Genomic DNA, 20,923 nt, shown 5'->3' on the forward strand with positions numbered 1-20,923 from the left:
AGGTCATTTTTTAGTAGCAATAAACAAAAAAACTATGTCAATTGGACATGCTTTGATACTATATATGCCCTTGAATTTTTACTAGATAACATTTTTGTTCGCTTTGGAGATTCCGTATATCGTCAGGTTATCGGAATTACAATGGGGACTAACTGTGCACCACTTATTGCGGACCTTTTTTTGTATTGCTATGAGTTACAATTTATGACAAAAATCAGCAAAGACCCATCGAAACAACATCTGATACACAAATTCAATAATACTTTTAGATATTTGGATGATATTTTGGCTCTCAATAATGACGACTTCAGTATGTATACTAAAGAAATTTATTCTGTTGAACTTACTTTAAATAAAGCTAATACTAACAATGACCACTGCCCTTTCCTCGATCTTGATATCTATATCATTAACGGAAAGCTTAATACTAAAATATATGATAAAAGAGATGATTTTTCATTTCCTATTGTAAATTATCCATTTTTAGATGGTGACGTTCCCTTGTCACCATCTTACGGTGTTTATATATCTCAACTTGTTCGATTCGCTCGTGTATGTAACAATGTTTTAGATTTTAACGAGAGAAATTTATGTATTACTGAAAAATTATTACACCAGGGTTTTCGATATCACAAACTAGTCAAAACATTTACTAAATTTTATCATCGGTATAAGGACATCATTCGTAAATATAGCTCAACATGCAGACTTCTTATACGTTCAGGTATTTCACATCCAATTTTTTATGGAAATATTCTTTATAAAGCACAAAAATGTCAGTATTCACCTCTGAAGCTAACAAAACCTTTAAATAGACTTATTAAGAAGGGATATAGTTACGATACTGTTGTCAGGTCATTAAAGATTGCATATTTTGGCGTTAATATTGATTCACTTATAGGGTCTTTGCATCGGAACTAAACACATTTATTTAAAAACCAGTTGTTGGCATGACACGGGTTATGTTCTTCTCATATATGTTATGATGGTATGATACTAAACCCCTAACGGGAAGGATTGTGCCTGATATTCATATGATGAAGACATAATCTTTCAATCAGTTTAATTGAAGTCTGGAGCTGGCATGTCAGTTAACTGCTAGTAGTCTGTTGTTATTTATGTATCATTGTCATTTTGTTTATTTTCTTTGGTTACATCTTCTGACATCAGACTCGGACTTCTCTTGAACTGAATTTTAATGTGCGTATTGTTATGCGTTTATTTTTCTACATTGGCTAGAGGTATAGGGGGAGGGTTGAGATCTCATAAACATGTTTAACCCCGCCGCATTTTTGCGCCTGTCTCAAGTCAGGAGCCTCTAGCCTTTGTTAGTCTTGTATTATTTTTAATTTTAGTTTCTTGTGTACAATTTGGAGTTTAGTATGGCGTTCATTATCACTGAACTAGTATATATATTTGTTTAGGGGCCAGCTGAAGGACGCCTCCGGGTGCGGGAATTTCTCGCTGCATTGAAGACCTGTTGGTGACCTTCTGCTGTTGTCTGTTCTATGGTCGGGTTGTTGTCTCTTTGACACATTCCCCATTTCCATTCTCAATTTTATACTAGTTGTATAATATAATGTTTGTGAAGGCAACTATTAAAACGATAATGAGTTAAAATAGGGGACTTTATGATTATTTTATTTTCAGTATAATTTGGATATATATATATATATAACAGTCATTTGTGTTTGGTTGATGTCTCATTGGCTATCCCCAAATCTCCATTTATTCACAAAGAAATGATTGTATCAATATTTAGCATGCCTCAATTAAGGGATTCCAGTTGGCTTATACCATATTACTTCAAAAATTGTGTGTGTCAAAAGATTCAAACCTGAGTATTTTGTCTAGAATTCAAGGAAACAATGACAAAGGATATGGGTTATCATCCGTCTGCTAATTTGTGTCCCATGATGCAAGAAAATTCCGCCTTTTTCCAGTCTGGGCACAAATGGGAGGGAAACGATTTTATATATAGGAGAATTTTTAATATACCTAGTTGTCGCATTAACTAAATTATTTCGCCATGTGGCACATGCGACAGACTTATTGTCATGAAAACGCGATCGTATACCGTGCATTTGCTTTTGAAAACTTCCCATGAACATTATACTACTGTGTATATTTAAATGATGCAGTCTGGAACGACTAAGTTTCGAGTTGATATGCATAAAGTCATGTATATAATAATGACATATATTGACTAAATATTAAAATAGTATAATAGTTCGATTGATAGTTTTTAATTAAATAATAAAAGCAGAAAAGGAATAAATCTAAATTGAAGCAGTTCAAAGTCTTATTTTCCAAATCCAAAACTGCCTAAGAAGCGTTCTGAAATTGATTTCTTACTTTTCTCGTAGTCTTGGAGAACTAGCTCAAGATTTTTGTTAGTTTTATGCGAAAAAAAATCAGTTTTAATGCATTCTGACATATTTCCTTCAACAACTGCAATCACTACATCTAACAGTTCTTTGGCTTGTTGTTCGCTATTGCTTGTATTATCAAATAATAAAACACGTTTTCCACAAAACTCCAGCAATTCACTCAAATTTTCACTTTCATAGATTTTATTTTTCAATCCCGCCCTATCTTGTCCAGTCTCATCAATTTTTGTCAATATGACAATGACATGCCTAGACAAATTCTCAAAGCACTTAAGACAATGAATCATATGATGTAAATCTTCGTTTATTCTATCCAACGGCAGTACAACCAGGACAATGTGTGGTCCTGGAGGCATGAGCATAATACTTTTTTTAAGTCCTGGGAATAGTTCTTCTGCAGTCCTCATTTTTTTGTCGCATACAAATCCAGGTGTATCCACTACCTTTAATACATGACCAAAACGTGTACAACTTTCCATCTGACATTCCTTCGTAGTAACACCAAGAGTAACGCCGTCCGGAAACATTTTTTCTCCTACTATAGTGTTAGCAGTTGCGCTCACGCCAGAGGATGGTAAACCCAAAACTACCATTCTGTATTCATTCGAATCTAGAAAAGCAGAATGAAATAAAAACGTTTAAAGGAGAACTGGTTATATAAAGATGAGAAACAAATGTCGTTATATTAGTAAACATTTATTTATTGTAGATAAAACAAGTTAAACTGCGAGCTACTGATCACTGCTGATACCCCCGCCCAAATATTGCGGTAAACAGGAAGTTGTTGAGTAATGAACCTGAATACGCATCACACGGTATAGCTTATATTAACCATGAAACCCAATTTCAGAAATCCTTGTATTGTAGTTCCTGAGAAAAATGGGATTTAAATTTTCAACTTGGCTATCATGTGTAAAATGATACAAGTGTTCGGTAAACAGGAAGTTGTTGAGTGAAGAATATGAAAACGCATCACGCGGTATAGCTGACTTTAATATAATATATAAACCCTGAAATCAAATTTCAGAAGTATTTGTATTGTAGTTCCTGAGAAAAATGTAACAAAAATTTTCAACTTGGCTATCATGTGTAAAATGATACAAGATTTCGCAAACGGTAAACAGGAAGTTTTCTAGTGATGAATCAGAACACTCATCACACGGTATAGATGACTTATATAAACCCTGAAGTCAAATTTCAGAAGTCCTTGTAATGTAGTTCCTGAGAAAGATGCGACGAAAATATTCATGGGACGGACGGACTGGCTGACGTACGGACAGACAGAGGCAAAACAGTATACCCCACTTTTTTAAAGCGGGGGTATAATTATAGAAAACCTTCACTTTTCGTTCATAATATCTATATATCATTGTGTCAGTTAGAAATACACAAATCAAAACACCCACACTGTTCAAGAAAAGTACATCAACTATTTCATGGAGGACAAATCTCTTCAAAGAGTGTTGTTAGAACTTAAACACATTTTGCAGTAGCATATTACATGATACATTATTTGGAAAAGTCAAATTGTTTTAGAACTGACACAAATTGAAGACTTCAAATTGGGATCTATGACAAACAAAACTATTTTGAAATTACACAATTACTTAAGTTATTTTTGGTATTTGGTTTATGAAATAGAAAAGGATTTACAAGTTTTGAACATCATAGTTATACACTTGTGTTCGTGTATTTATCTAATTTCCCATAAAAATAATGGAATATAAAAATGTGAATCCATCCTAAATGATAATATTAGCAAAGACAAATACCATAAGTAGAAATGGATTAATTCATTTTTCACGAAGTAGATTTACGTAACAAATGTACATACTTTGTTGGGTATTGTTATCACTGAATGACGAGCATTCACCATGTGATTTTATCTTTGTCCAGTCATCTTTGGCAGCTGTTGATGGATGTATTTTTTCTGCAATCTCATTTCCTGAAAACATAAGAAAAATTGTTTCGTAATGCACACTATATGTCATTGATATTACTGTTCTCTGACTTAAAGAATTAACGAGCCAATATTACATACGACAATTTTCTAATTTAAATCGGGATTTTGAATTTGGACAAGTCAGCTCGGAAAGAAATGTATGACTGAAAATTAAAAGTCAATTGATCATGAACAATTGAAAGGTCTTTCCTTTTTCCTTTTTGTTAAATGTACACTAATTCAGAATCAGAATGCTTTAAAACACCGAAATCATTGAAATAGGGTAAAAACACGAAGTATTAAAAATGTCATATCTTCTATTCATAGCCTTAAAAGTTAAAAAAAAAGTGGTTGCTAAGGACTTATATGTTGTTGCTAGGGACAAACATGTCATTTCCAGTATTAAAAATTTCATATTTATATTATTCATTGCCTTCTAAGTTCAAAAATATATGGTTATTAAGGTTTTGCATGTCGTTTCTAGGGACCTTGACCTAACTTTGTAGATAATATTATGCTAAACATTTTTGCAGTTCAAAGTTTCTTTCTATCTCTAACCTCTTTTGAGCTATAAGCAAAACATCTTCATTTCGGACCCCGATAAACAGTTTAGGTGCCCTAGGTCCATAATAGTTGGTCCAATAATTTAAGACCCACATAACAAATGTAGATCTCGACAAAACACAAATTTTCTCCATTACACTTTATCAGCCATCTTTTACGGTTATTGAAGAAATTGAGGAAATCCGATAACAAGCTAAGGTCAAAATCTAGGTCATGACCTTGATCTTGGACCTTGAAGCATTTTCATGGTCACATGAAATGACGATCATTGGTGAATATTATGGAACGCCACAGCTGTCTTATGTGGAACTCTGATATTACTTTATGTTGTTTTATTATTACTTGATGATATTTTGTCTTTACTTAATATGGTTTTGACATTACGTAATAATGTTTTGATATAACTCAATATGGAATAGTCATTACTTAATGATATTTCGATATTACACGATATGGTTTCGTATTGACTTGATATAGTTTTGTCATTACTCAATATGGTTTTGTCAATTCTCGATGTGGTTTCACCATTATTTAATGTGGTTGTGTCATTAGTCAATGTGGTTTTAACATTACTTGATGTAAATGTGACTTAACGTTATGTAGTTGTTTCATTATATATATATTACATGATGTGGTTTTGTTATTTTGTAATAATGATTTGCCTATTTTTTATATGGTTTTAACATTACGTAATGATGTTTCAAAATTTGACGATTTTACACTACATGATGTGTTTGTTTCATTATTTGATGTGGTCCTGTCATTCTTTGATGTGGTTATCCCATTACTTGATGAGGTAAAATCACGTGACCAATTCGGAAAAACCTGTTCTATTTTTAGATAGATTCCCATGTTGTATGTGCCTGGGATGAGTGTGGCCATCCATCGAATTAAAGTTCAAATTAAAGTTCGGGTTACTATTTGAGTTATACTTTGAGTTAGTCTTCGATTTCGAATTCAAGTCATTATTAGAATTAAAGTTTTAGTTAGCATTGAGTTTCGAGTTGGACTTCGAGTTTGAGTCACATTTAAAGAGTTCTAGTTACAACATTAAATTTGAGTCACTTTTTGAGTTTGAGTAAGAATCGAATTTAAGTCTCATTCAGATTAATTAAGATTTTGAGTTGAAATTCGAGCTATCTTATATGAGTTCGTAATTAAATTTCCTATCGCGGAACAAGGACTTTTGCTCGGGATTCCGAAAAGAGGGCTCCTGGGTATGCGTACAAAAGATGAACAATGTTACAGTATACAAAACGCAACATAGAAGTTGAAATAAAGTTAGATGTGGTGTGATTGACAATGAGACAACTATACACCAGAGTTTTAATGCAGTGGGTGTAAGAAATCATATATAGGCAACCGTACAGCCTTTAGCACACCGTATAGTCAGCTACAAAAGGCCACCATGCACCATGTGAAAAAATTCAAACGACAAAACAAACGGTTCTATTTATATTTAAACAATCTACAAAAAAAAATGACACACATTTATACAACGACAACAATTGAACTTCATGCTCCTGACTTGGGGCAGGTACATAAAGAAAGTGCACGTGGTGGAGTTTAACATGTATGTGAGCGCTAAATCCTAACCTTACATCGGACTGTTACAGTTGTGTGACAGCACAAAACGAGAAAAAAAATGTAAACTAGACAAAGTGTTGCCCTCGCACTCAACTCATTCAAATTAACCGCTTATACCCCAAAAATGACAAAAAAAAAGTTCAATTATCTCCCAAAAGAGCAAAAGATAATAAAAATAAAAACCCTGACCACATGCACACCTTCAATAATTGTACAAACAGCCAGCAGAGTGAAAACTTCCTAGCATTCAAACTGTAGGAGGAGTTATCTGGAAACGCTCTTCTTATGCAAGTAAATTTCCCAAAAAATTACAAAAGAAAGTTCAACTATCTCCCAAAAGAGCAAATATTAATAAACATTAAACCCTGACCACATGCACACCTTCAATATATGTACAAACAGACAGTAAAGAGAAAACTTCCTAGGATTCAAACTATAGGAGGAGTTATGCGGAATAACTATATATCCATAATGGGACGGACAGACGGATGGACGAACAGGGGTAAAACAATATGCCCCCCAACTTTCAGTTGCGGTGGCATACAAAACAGTTTCATTTGGCTGACTCAATAGATCGGTATGACTGGGTAATATAAATTCATCGGGGTGATCTCGGATGCTCCAGAAAGGCACCCGTCGTGTTATTCGAGAAAGTACAAACCCAGTGATTTGGTTTTATTTGGTAGTTCACATTCAAGGAAAAGATAACGGGATTATGGTTACGACCACTGGAACATGTCCGTCGTCACATGTGAAACAGATATTCCAAAAAGTTTATTTTTCAATTAGTGCGAGGTAGATCAGGGAATTCAATTGATTACAAATAAAAGATAGATATTCATATAAGTTCTCTAAAACAAAATTCGGAGAATTTTTATTTTATAGTATGTATGCGTTGTCGCTAAGTCCGAGCCCCTCTCCCCCCGTTTCCCTGTAACTTTAGTGTGAGTTGATTTGAAGTGTTTCATTTGTTAACAATAAAGTTCAAGTCTTTTGATTTGTGTCGAGCCTGCGACATCAATGTAGAGGCAGTGAGACACAACAAACCTATATTTCGTCGTCGACAGTGGCGTCGGCGTCGGCGTCTCCATCTCCATTTTTTTTTTATTTCTATTGATTTTAACCTTTCATTATACATGTTACTAAACATGTATGCCATCATAATTTTGTACTTTTAGAATATCATACTGTATTTGTTTACCTCAACTATAATAATTGTATCTGTATTTATATTGTATGTTTCTCTATAAACTTGTAATTAGTTTTTAGAGAATAAAGTATCTATCTATCTATCTATCTATCTATAGATCGCTAGGTTTCTAGTTTTTTACATTTTTCATTTCGGGACCTTTTATATCTTACTATAGGGTATAGATTTTGCTTATTGTTGAAAACCATACAGTTTTGTTTTAGTTAAATAAAACCGAATTAAACTGTTTTGACATGATAAATTTGTAAACCTCCATGAAGTGTTTTAAAACTTGTATAGGAGTTATTCCTCAATTTCAAGAAAAAGCATCTACAGAAAAACATTTTTTTTTTAATTTTGTTTTTACCGATAAATGTATAGACAAATGTACAGCCGATCGACATGACGCTTTTACACTTAGAGCAAAAATATCAGGCGAGACACAGGGTTCCGTGGAATATTTTACCAATTTATTACAAAAAACTGCTTCCGTTTGAGAACTTAGGATAATAACAGCAGGACCAAGTGGATTGGGGATATCCCAATTATGTACGAAATACTGTAAACTTGTTAATACTTTTTTTCTTATTATTGTCTGTCGTTCCCCTTTTTCATACCAAATAACTTTGAACAACCACTCGAGCTTTAATTTGAACTTTAACTCAATGGATAGCGATACCCATCCAAAGCACATTAAACAAATGATATATTGAAATCTGTTTAGAAATAGAACATATTTTTTTCCGAATTGGTCACGTGGTTTTACCTCATTAAGTAATGGGATAACCACATCAAAGAATGACAGGACCACATCAAATAATGAAACAAACACATCATGTAGTGTAAAATCGTAAAATTTTGAAACATCATTACGTAATGTTAAAACCATATAAAGAATAAGCAAATCATCATTACAAAATAAAAAAAAAACACATCATGTAATGAAACAACTACATAACGTTAAGTCACATTCACATCAAGTAATGTTAAAACCACATTGACTAATGACACAACCACATTAAATAATGGTGAAACCACATCGAGTAATGACAAAACCATATTGAGTAATGACAAAACTATATCAAGTCAATACGAAACCATATCGTGTAATATCGAAATACCATTAAGTAATGGCTATTCCATATTGAGTTATATCAAAACATCATTACGTAATGTCAAATCCATATTAAGTAAAGACAAAATATCATCAAGTAATAATAATACAATATAAAGTAATATCAGAGTTCCACATAAGACAGCTGTGGCGTTCCATAGAAAATCCTAGGTGGCTACAACTTACGGTTTCTGAGTTTTAGTGGCCAACCGACATCGGTTAATTTTCAAAGGGGGATAACCCTACCAATGAGTCGTTGAATCTTTTCGATCCAAATGTAACGAAGAACCAGGGTCTGGTCCTGAACAAATTCCACCATTCGGCTTTTATCCTTATGGTGAAAGGAAAGACCTTAATTACAGGTTTCATGAATGAAAAGTACAAAAGTTTGTCACATTACCGACAATGCTATTTTTGGCAATAATTTTCTTAAATTGCCTTTTAAACTATTTATGGGAAAACTGCTGACACATTGTTTTGAGTGCTATATCTGTGTTTGATTTAACCGTACTTAAATATATATGGTCCCATGGCTTTTCTCGGTAAATGTGTGGGTTTTTTTTACCATACCTAGCTTACGAAAATTTTTTTTAAAATTATCAAAATAAAAAAAATCTCCATCCATATTTAATTTAATATTTTACTTTTAAGGACAAATTTGTGCTTGCTTGAAACTTTATTCATAATGATTCCTAGGCGAGTAAATTATATATAAATGAAATATCAACCAAGAGCCAGCTATTTTTATGTCATGTTCAATTCACTTATAGCTGCGCCCATGTAACTTTATTTAGTACATTGTAACATCATGGTAAATACAATTCGGCGATAAGTCTTATTCGGAGAATCACAATCGGGAAAAGAGAACGGGATTATGACAATTGTAACATATCTTTGGTAATCTGTTAACAATTTTGTATATTATTCAAATTTAAATTTTAAAGTTAAGGATGATTAAGTGCAGTAGGGACCTAAAATAAAAGCAAGATATGATCAGATTTGATTTAGTGCACTCGACTCCAATTTTAATTCATTAGGATTATCAGTTTTCTTACCAAAGTTCGGCGGTTCTCTTCAGGCACTTGGTCTTCCTCCACCAATACAAACTTACCGCCACGAAATAGCACAATATTGTTTAAAGTGGCGTTAAACATCAATCAATCAAATCAATGTCATTGTTTTTTTTCAATGGGATTTTTTTTAGAATACCGCTATACTACAAGCAGTCAAACCACGGAAATCTACTGTTTATACGGTATTTCACATCCTGATATGACAGCATATTCTATACTCAAACATCAGTGGTCTGTAGTTCGGAGTGTATGTCAAACAGTAACGAAATACACAACAGATGCTGAAATAATCTTTTTCACAAAGAACATATAGACGCATCAATACCATTATACTATGAGTTAAATTAAGCAAACATAGGAACGTCATTTTGACATCGTTATGTATGGTTTTCAAATACAAATTCGTAACATACATCCCTAGAAACGGAAAACATACGAGGAATGCAAACCGTTTGAAAATGCATCTGATTGACCATAACCAACAAAAACGTTAGAAAGAAACGTTATTTGTGTATTTCTTCAATGTGGAAGTGTTATTATATGCGTCGATACCTTTGAAGAATAAAATACAACTTACCGGTTTCGAAAATTGTTCCACATGTAGGACAACATTTGACCCGATAAGAACACTTCGTACAGTCCATCTAAAAAGAAAAAAGAAAAAGAAAATCGATTGTGAAAATATAATTGTGAGGCAATATATAGTCAACTACATGTACATTGACTGAATAAATTTTAAAACAGAAAGGATCTATAATTAAGAAAAAGAGATAAAAGATCTTTTTAATTCAATCAAAGGGTTCATGATGAGTAAAGTAATTGAGAACACAAATAATTTTGACAATCATATGTAAATATGGATATACTCAATTTAGTAAATGATCTTAGGCAAATACCAGACCAGAGCTAGACTCATACACGTATATGTATGTGTAAAAAACATTAATAAAACAATTTATATATTGATTATTAACTGGCAAATATTCGTAAACAAATTTGTACTATATTGATAGTTTTCTGAGTTCAAAATATGTATTATAATGTTATTCAAATTTTTCTTTTAGGGTGAGAAGGGGGGTTGATTATTTATTTTATTGCACATAGCTACACATGATCGGTTTACAATTTGACAATAATTTATTATCAAAGAAGTGCGTTTCGCTTAAACGAACTGAATAGTGAATTTATCTTCAAGTTATCTTATCTGAATTAATCTTTTTCGAAAAGAAAAAAAAAGACAACGTTTGCATTGATTTCAAATAACTGTTTTATTAAATAGATCATTTAGAAAACATATATTTTTAAAAGAATTTACAGTTCGTTTATCTGGATCATTTCTGGATGAAACAAGAAAACGACTGCGGGGATTTTTAAATTAGTTTCTGGAAAGCACATTCACAGAGCGACCGTTTTGTATTTTACTCTAAAAAACTTTTGTTTAGTTTCCTACCATTCACACAAAAGAGCTTTTTCAATGTACAACCCTTACATAATCGGATATTTTTTTCACAAAGTTATTATAGGATGTCAATATATTTTATATAAACAAATCTAAATTGAAAACAACGTTCAAACCTATGGTTGCGTTGGATAAAAACCGCAATTTTTATACGTGTGCATGCAAAACAAATTTCTTGGTAGAGGGGTCTAAATACAACACAAACAACATTTTCCAAAAGACCAAAAAAAGTGAAAAAGTATATTATAACAAAACGCATTTGACTAGCAGGTCTTTTTATTATATATATATATATATCGTGTTCAATGTTATTTACTTTTTACTATTTGAAAATTCTTGAACTTTTTCTTTAAATTGGTTGTTCATGTACTTGCACTTTCCACCAAAAATACTTTTTCATAAATTTGCATTTCGAAAGAAGTCGCGTAAAGTGCATCATGATTTTCTTTAGTCGAAAGCTAGATTAAAAAGTACTTTGGTGTTTCTGTAAAAACAATGTAAGATGACCTCACTTTTGATGAGCGATATCTTTTTGTGACAAAAATGAACTCATTTGCGCCACAACTTAATGGCGCTATTAGAGGATATGTTTATTGGCGCAAATGCTACCTTTAATTTTTTTTAAATAAAGTGGCGCAGAAGTAGCATTGGCGCAAATAAGTTGTTCATTTTTGGCACAAAAAGATATCGCCCAATATGTAGCAATCGCATATTGTTCATACAATATTTATCTGTCAATTAAACAAGCCAGAATTTAATTGAATATATTTCAAATCATGTCGTGAATCGAATTTTATGCCAGATATAAACGAAAAAGTCATACATGTACTGAAACAGTTTAACGGTATCACGCGGACCTCAGATTACAGTAACGGGGACATCATATCATTAAACATAATTTGATAAATTTTTTTTTATTTTCTAATCGCAGCTTAATCAAAACTATATTTTATATCATATTTGAGGTAATTTAATGTATTTTCCAATTAAATCAGTTGAAAGTTATTATCTTTTTTTTTTAAATTTAAACCTCTGAATTTGTATATTTACCGTTTTGTGCACCCGGACATTTTACAGAAAAAATGACAAGATTTTGAAAAAAAGAATCGTAGTTAAAATGTGATAACTATAAGTAATAATAATTTAATCAATCCGCACTGTGAAACTTAAGCCAAATCTCGACCGTGCAGAATAAAGCATGTAAATTCTTCTTGGGTGTAGGAAAACACACTTCGAATATAGCGACACGCGGAGATATGGGCTGGACCTCGACCAAGACCAAACTAAGAAAATCGTGTGTTCGCTTACTTTGTAAACTTTATAGACTTGATGAGAATCGTCTCCTAAGTAAGATTTGGAAATGGTCATTCAGATGAAGAAAAGGTTGGACTTTTGAGGTAAATAAAATTGTGGACAAGGTGGAGAGTAATATGGTTGTACAAAACATTGGTGTTTCTGTAAACAATGCAATGCAAGTGGACCAGTCCATGAAAAGCTCATCAACTTGGGCAATGTAGAATGGCGTAATGAACTTTTAAATGATAAAGGCAACCAAGTAAATGGAAACAAACTTCGTACCTATCGACTCTATAAAGACAATGTTAATGTTGAAACATATGCTAGAATAAACATTCCAAAATATTAGAGACGATGCATGGCAATGTTTCGCGCTGGCTCGTTGCCGCTTGCCCTGGAGACCTGGCGTTACTCCAGACCGCCTACTCCGTATGAACATAGAATTTGTAGATACTGTGAACTAGGTGAAATAGAAACAGAAAAACATTTTCTAATGAATTGTTCATTATATTCAGATTTAAGATATGACGTTTTTCTTGAATGCGTCAAATATATTGAAAATTTTAACAGTATGAGTCAAATTTGATCAATTTGTCAATATCATGAACTGCGAAGAAATACATTAATATTTTTGTAAGAGTCTGCATAAATTCTTTTTACGTCGAAAACTTTTCACATTCGACTAGTGATATAACATGATTAAGGTTAATCTGATTTTTGCTTTAATTTTAAGTTATAACTTTATACTGAAGTGAAGCAATTTTTTATTTAATGAATTGCAAAATAATTAACTGTGATAGTTATAGTATGATAGATTAACATTATTTTATTTTATCTTTATTTTATTTTTTTAATCATCTAGATTAATTTTTATTTATTTATTTTTTATTCAACAGACAACATGATTGTAACTTAGTGTAAATACAGATTTTTATAAGAATTTAGTGTAAATATAGAATTTTAAAAGTGTCTCATACAATGTAAGTCAATTTTATGGTTGGGTATTGATTTAATGTTTTAGCTGATGATATATATATTCATTGTGTACTTTATTATGTCAATCAATATGTGATACTATAATAAAATAAATGTATCTATCTTATCTTATCGATATCAAAGACGAGCAAATGACAAAATTGTTATAGCGGGTTCTGCCGTAGAATGACGTTAAAGGTATCGGAATGTTCATAATATTTCTTAAAATGATCATATAAAAAGCATATAATCAGCTTTTTAATATATATTTCTTTGGGATATACACTCGAATTTAGAAAAAAAATATATTCAGAAAAACAGCACAAACTTGAATAACAGACTATCTACTTGTCACACATTTTCAAACAGACACCAATATCGTGCACACCGTCACAACAAAAAATGATCATAAGGTGTACACACGCACTTTTCATTTTGTTGCATAACTATTAAGATGTTAACCAGTAACTTTCATATACCCTACATAAAAAATTTCAGAGTCTTTATATATATTTGTTATTCTTTAAATCGAATCGTTTGGCTAACATGATCAGCTTACCTGTTATAAGAAGAACGAATCCGCTGTAAAATATGAATATCGGGCGGTATTGGATATAATAGTTTATATACGTTAAATAAGGTAAAAAGGGCGGAGACAAAATAAATTTATATCACTGGATAGAAACAGGTAGTCGAAATATGTGAAGTTGTAGCGGATTGAATGTATCAAATGAATTGAAATGATAGTACCTTGATAACCTTTTTTAAAACAACATTTTTTTTTGTATAACGTACATCTTTTCTTAACATTCTGCTAATTGTTTAAAAAAATCTCAAATTGGTCCTGCTGCACTCACTCACAGAAAAAGGTTTCAATTTATAATTCCTGGCTGATATCTTACGATTGTATAAACTTTATTAGGGAAAAAATTATCATTTATGTTCTTCAATGTTTAGTAGTTTGGTATAAAGTACAAAGTGATCGACAACACCTTCTTTTAGAATCATACCAAAAGGTAAAAAGTACAGATTTTATCTATCATTGTGTCTTTGGTAAGTTATTTAGGTATGTAATGGGATTCATTCGTGATTCCAAGCCTGTTGAAGAGGCATTAAGGTTGGTTATGCTTATACATGTATATGACAACAACACTTGGTCTTGTAATCTATGGTGTGGAGTACTAGTAGACCTTTTCAACAATTATCTACACCTACAGTTGACAACGACTACGACAGGTAAGATGTAAGTGGTTGTCTCAAAGTAGTAATGGTTGGATATAAAAAATGTTTGCCTATTTGTAATTACCACAACGATATTTTTCTTGTTTTGGTTATAAACCATTTACTGATTTAAATTCTTGAATTTTATTTTAAATTGAGTATGAATAAGGGTATGGATGTGGTTTACAGAATAGACATAAATAGACCAATACCACAGAATCATGGGCCAAAAAAAAAGAGAGAAAAATAGGCAAAAAAAATAAAGAATAGAGAATACTGGGGTGCTAATTTATAATAAAGAATAGACAGTAATAGAGAATAATGGGAAAATAAAAGAAGAATAGAGAAAAATGCTTAAAAAAAGAGAATACAGAATTGAGGGACCCCAATCCAGACCCTCATGAATGAATAAAAAGGAAATCTTTAATATTCTATTCTATATTTTTAGAAGATGAGAATCTAGCTACTTTAAGGTAGCCAAATGAAAAAAAAAGTTGTAAATATGTAAACAGACAATTATTGTATGTCTATTGGCAAGGGCGGCACATGTCTATACAAAGTCCGTTATTTTTTGCCTTGAATGCCTTCACAATGTACTTTATACTTAGTAGGTTTTTTTTAATTCACCCATGCTATATGTTTAACTTAAATGTGTATTCAGTGACAATTTGTACAGAACATTTAGATAAGGCGAATGTCTTATTTCATGTTTTGGTTATATTTTTTCAATTCAAATAACACAAAACATAATTTGACAATAATGAGAAAAGGCAGGCACGGACAATGGACACGGCACGAATAAAGCTTAAAATCACACAATGCAACACATAAAACTGACATTTAGAGTTACCGCGTGATCTCCGAATTCAGTACCAAGCAGTGAGATCTGAACGGCTCCGACAAAACAAAGAGTTGTAAACTAAAAATTCTAACGAGAAAAGAATATACTATCGACCAACATAGTCCAGGGTTTGAAAAGGGGCAAAATTTATGCAGCGGGAGTTTTACTTAATATATAAACGGATCCCAAACCTCTCTCTATGTTTGGTCAGAGGTGAAATAAAAAAAATAAAAAGACCATTGGGACGCATAGTAAAACTAATAAGAGAAGAAAACCGAAGCGTAGATCAACAAAAGGGAAAACAAAGAAAAATAGTTGGGGGACAAGACAAAAGGGTAATTTTCTAATAGAAGACCAAAGTTCAACAAAAGGGAAAATAAAGAAAAATAATCGGGGGACAAAAGAAAAGGTCAATTTTCTCATAGAAGACCAAAGTTATATGAGAAAACACTGACTCCGTAAAACTGGGATCAACGCAAGTGCTCCGACAGGGTAAACAGTTCTAGCTTCTTACAACATACTAGACGTGTTTCCCGTGGTGATTATGCCGGGGAACGGAGAAAATGTATCAAAAACAAAGGGCCAAGGTCTGATTCATTCGGGAACTTATAACAGTCAATTATATTCAATATGTACAACAAGTATAGTGAAGATCTGCTGAGACGCAACCTCTACAATGTCCACAAGTGTGTTTTGGACGCGTTACGGACAGACAGATAGTCCCGTTGCAATGTCCTATCCGTAACTTTGTTACTATGGGGAGGATAAATTGTAGAGTCATAAAATAACATTCCAAAAACGAGTTAACGGCTGTTGGCAAGCGAAGCAGTCTTCCATGGAAAACTCGTACAACTAGATATCAATAATCATATTACCGAAGAAGCAATCACTACAAACCAGTAAAAGTCTGAAATGGCCTTTATCTGTACTCGACTGTACTGATTTTTACTCGACCAGTCTGAATTGGTCTGAAATTTACTTGATAATACTCGACTGTAGTCTGAACCATACTTAACAGTCTGAACTTGTACTCGACCCTTACTCGACCAGTACTTAACCATTTTATATGCGTCTGAACCATGCTCGACCTAGTCTGAACCATGCTCGACCTAGTCTGAACCATACTCGACCTAGTCTGAACCATACTCGACCAAGTCTTAACCAACATAGACCTATTTTTTGTATCTATCTATTGTATTTCATCAATTTAGGAACTGTTTTTAACAACAGCTATTTCCCCTGGCTAGAAATTTGAACAACAATTTGAAATTAAAAATGTATTTAATATAGCATTGAAACCAAAATTTCACAATAAACATAATATAACTTCATCACCATATTCATCAACACTTATATACATACATATATATCACCTTTAAAATAAAAATAAAACAAGCTGATCAAATAATCTCAAAACTGAATTGTGACTAATATTTTCAATGTTATTCAAAATTTTTTGAATGTTTCAGATATATTTTATGGTTACTGGACAATTTTCACCATTAACTTAAGCCTCACATAGATTTATGGTGTCAGTTGAGTTTAGTTAATAATGCAGTGAAAATTTTTTTTTATTAAAATATATATAAAATAGCATATAAAGCAACTTAATAAATTTAAAAACTGACACCTTTGTTTTGTTAAACCAAGAATTTAATATAAATAAATCATGATAATAGAACTTCCATAGTAATCCTGTGATAAACTTTTAAAGAAGGAAATGTGTTCCAAAGTTACAGTAAACATTTATTTCAATTAAATTTAAATAATTTTTGTCAAAATTAAAGACATGACATACAAGAAGAACTTTAATAAGGTTTAATAACCTCAGTACATGTGTGTTTTACAGGTAAAAAGAAAGCCCTATTTTTCTTAAACTCGTGTATTACTTATCTAGTGAATTCAAAAGGCCTTGCGATTTAAGTTTCACAGGATGTTGCAATTTTGAATGAATGTTATTTAGAATTTAATACTCTCTGACCAGGTGTGATCTTTTTCATGAGTTTGCCCCAAGCAGGAGGTATTACTTTATACTTCACCACTAATCAGAAGAACAATTTTATTAATTTCTTTAATTTTTATCCCTTTTTGATATATATTGTATATAATATATCCCAAATTATAATAATAGATATATTTCTAAAATAAGGTTAAACAATTTCAGTGATTTTGTTGGCTGTTGTTACCTCATTAAAAAGATAATTATATAACTATTGTACATTTTTTGTATGTAACCATGAAACCTATGTAGTTTTTATTTAGGAATTTAGGAAAATTAATTTTAAAAAAAAACACATGCCAAACAAGAAGCACCTTAATAAGGTTTAATTACCCTCAGTATAGATGTGGTTTTTAGGTAAAAGAAAATCTTTTTTTAACAAAACTCTAAAACTTTAAAATTAATATAATTAAATTATTATATAAGATAATTTGATTTAACTATCTCTATTCGATAAATCTGAGAATCATGTAAGAATGTAAAAATCTGTTTTTATAATCTATATTTATTTTATTGTGGCTGTTGTCATGTCAGTTAAAAAGAAATTTATTTTAACATTTAAAATTTAGAAAAAGTAGAGGTTATTTGGTCAAGTATGGTTCAGACTGGTCGAGTATTGTCCAGACCTTTGGTCGAGTATGGTTTAGACTGAAAAAAGTAGGTCGAGAATGGGTTAAGACTGTTTCAGACTAGTCGAGTAATAGTTCAGACTATTTTCAATGGCAAAGATAAGGGTCAAGTACAAATCATAACAGTCGAGTATGGTTAAGACTTGGGTCGAGTAATGTCGAGTAAAATTCAGACCAATTCAGACTGGTCGAGTACAAATCAGTACAGTCGAGTACAGATATAGGCCATTTCAGACTTTTACCGGTTTGTAGTGAATAGATTCGGATGTGAATAGATTGCCGATTTTTATTGAAAGATTTATAGAATGGAAAGAGAAATGGTTTATAATTATTTTTTTCACATATGATAAGTATTATATGAAAAAAAGGGGAAAAACACAGAAAATCCAGAATAGCTATTTGCACAATATCCGTTCTTTTGTTTTTAAATAATACAATTTAAATCGAATATGTAGTACTACGTTTATGTTACATGCATGATCTACCTGAATGATTTTTATCTTTGATACGACCCCTCTATTTCTCCTGTAAACTGTGAATGTCAATAGTCGGTGTCGTGAGTTGTTGAAAAGGTCTATTATGTCATATCATAATGTTTTTCCTGTATTGGGAGAATTTTGCGTTGATGACAGATCTTTGATAATTTCTGTTATAAATTTACTTAAAACTCAAGACGATCAAGAACTAGGCATATTTTATAGATTAATGATGAAGATTGTTTATTTCCCTCACGATGTGGCTTTAATACGCCCGTAACGGACGTATTATTTCAAATTGTTGTTCGTTTGTCAATCCATTCGTCCGTATGTCAAGATTTCGTACAATTAAAACTTAAATTTGCTTTTAGAAATTCGCATGAAATTAAACACAACATTAGAATTGACGGATGAAAGCTCCTACAATGTTGTTGGGATTCATATTTATTAAAAGAAAGCTCCTTTTTAATTATATTTTTGTTTTGTTTGTTGCTCAAGATTTACGGGCCTTTAACTGTCAGATTTACGGTAATTGTTTACATATTGCATTTTAACTAGAGGTGTATACATGTACTTAGATTAATTTTCTTAAAACGCTGTTATTTGGGTTGATTAATGGAAACTCCCGTTTTGATTTTGAAATTTTTAGATTTGTCGTTCTAGAGAATCAGGGGCCTGTTTATCGAAGCGCTCTTAGGACTAGGACATGTCCTAAGATGATCTTAGGACGTATATTTGTCCTAAGTGCGTTTATCAACCATGTTGTAACTTAGGAACAGTCATAGGAATCGTCCGCCAGCTATATATGGATCCCAATTTTCTTAACATTTTTTCTATTTTCATTTACTTAATGTGTTCTTGCTCTTATCCAAAAGATAAATGCAAAACCGGTAGTATATATATAACACCCCTCTATTCATATTTTCCACGTGTAAAATAAGAATATTAGAGGGCATCGTATATATACAAAACACATAAAATAAATGTACATAGGTTAAAATATTAAAGAATATTTACTTTTAAAAAAGTTCAGAAAAAGGGGGTCCATTACCCAAGCGCATGTGATCCGTAACGGAATAATTTATGTATTCCGTATTTTTATGAAAGATGCTCGAGATTTGCCCTTGAACTCTGTAAAGTATAAAACCGTGACACTTCGAATTAAACTCACTCAAAAATACACAATGATTGTTACCGATTGTCTTTTACTAGTTTTCACTGTTACTGCTGTTTACAAATAATTTGATTAATTATTATATAAATCGTTGTTACATTTTTTGTGTTTTTGTTTTTGTTTCGTGAAGTTTGAATGTGCCATTATTAGATAAATATTATTTCTTTTCTTTATGTTAATACTAATAGTATTTCTAATTTTTCAATCTTGTAATTATTTACTACTGGTGAAATTCAATGCATTCTTAAACATTTTAAAATTTTTAAGTTCCTTTTTTTCTTTATCCTTACACTATGGACAGCAGTTAGGACATCCTAGCTAAGATAGTCCTAAGATAGCTTCGATGTGCATGCTGAGACATGTCGTAAGTCGGTCCTAACATTATCCTAATTTATTCCTAAGAGAGGTCTTAGGACAAATCCTAGGACAGCTTCGATAAACAGGCCGCAGGGGCCGGTTTCACGAAGCTATCTTAAGACCTGTCATAAGATATATCTTAGGACATGTCTTATGATTCTCTTACGACTATCTTAGCACATATCTCAGACCTCGCATCGAAGCTGTCTTATGATGATCTTAGCAAAGATATCCTAAACTTGTCGCAATTTCTTTAAATTTTTAAATATTAACATGCATTTATAGAAAAATTTATGTAAATGTAGTATGTGTTTCCCATAAATTTCTAAACGTATTGATTAATATTCCATAATTAGATCATTTGCAAAATTAATATAAAAAAATAAGTGTAATTTATATAAATAATCTATTAATAATACACCAAATTGAATATACATATGAAAATTCAAATACAAAATTGAGAAAAAAAAGAAATAAAATGATGACAAATTGTTTTGTACAAGTGAGTTGAATTCAATTTGTCACTGTATCGGTATTAATTAGGTTAAAGAATAAAATCGTGCATTCTTACTATAAATTCATCGTTCAATGTTTGTAAATCATTTTGATAATCCGCCAACCTATAAAGATTTAGTTA

The 20,923-nt window shown here is 31.7% G+C and overlaps 1 protein-coding gene and 1 long non-coding RNA gene across 5 annotated transcripts in view; one reads left to right on the top strand and one right to left on the bottom strand.

The window, feature by feature from the left end:
* The window catches only part of LOC127711078 (uncharacterized), a 1,247,322-nt gene that overhangs the window by 312,433 nt on the left and 913,966 nt on the right, over positions 1-20,923 (top strand). The gene's annotated exons all lie outside the window — the stretch shown is intronic.
* LOC127711089 (uncharacterized) lies at positions 1,691-14,183 on the bottom strand. The gene is made up of 4 exons (XR_007986482.1): positions 14,149-14,183; positions 10,437-10,503; positions 4,225-4,335; positions 1,691-3,000 (listed from the first exon to the last, which is right to left on the bottom strand). It is a non-coding gene; the product is annotated as an uncharacterized LOC127711089 (long non-coding RNA).

The sequence above is a fragment of the Mytilus californianus genome, unplaced genomic scaffold (genome assembly GCF_021869535.1).
Source record: "Mytilus californianus isolate M0D057914Y unplaced genomic scaffold, xbMytCali1.0.p SCAF_8, whole genome shotgun sequence".
Classification (NCBI taxonomy): Eukaryota; Metazoa; Mollusca; class Bivalvia; order Mytilida; family Mytilidae; genus Mytilus; species Mytilus californianus.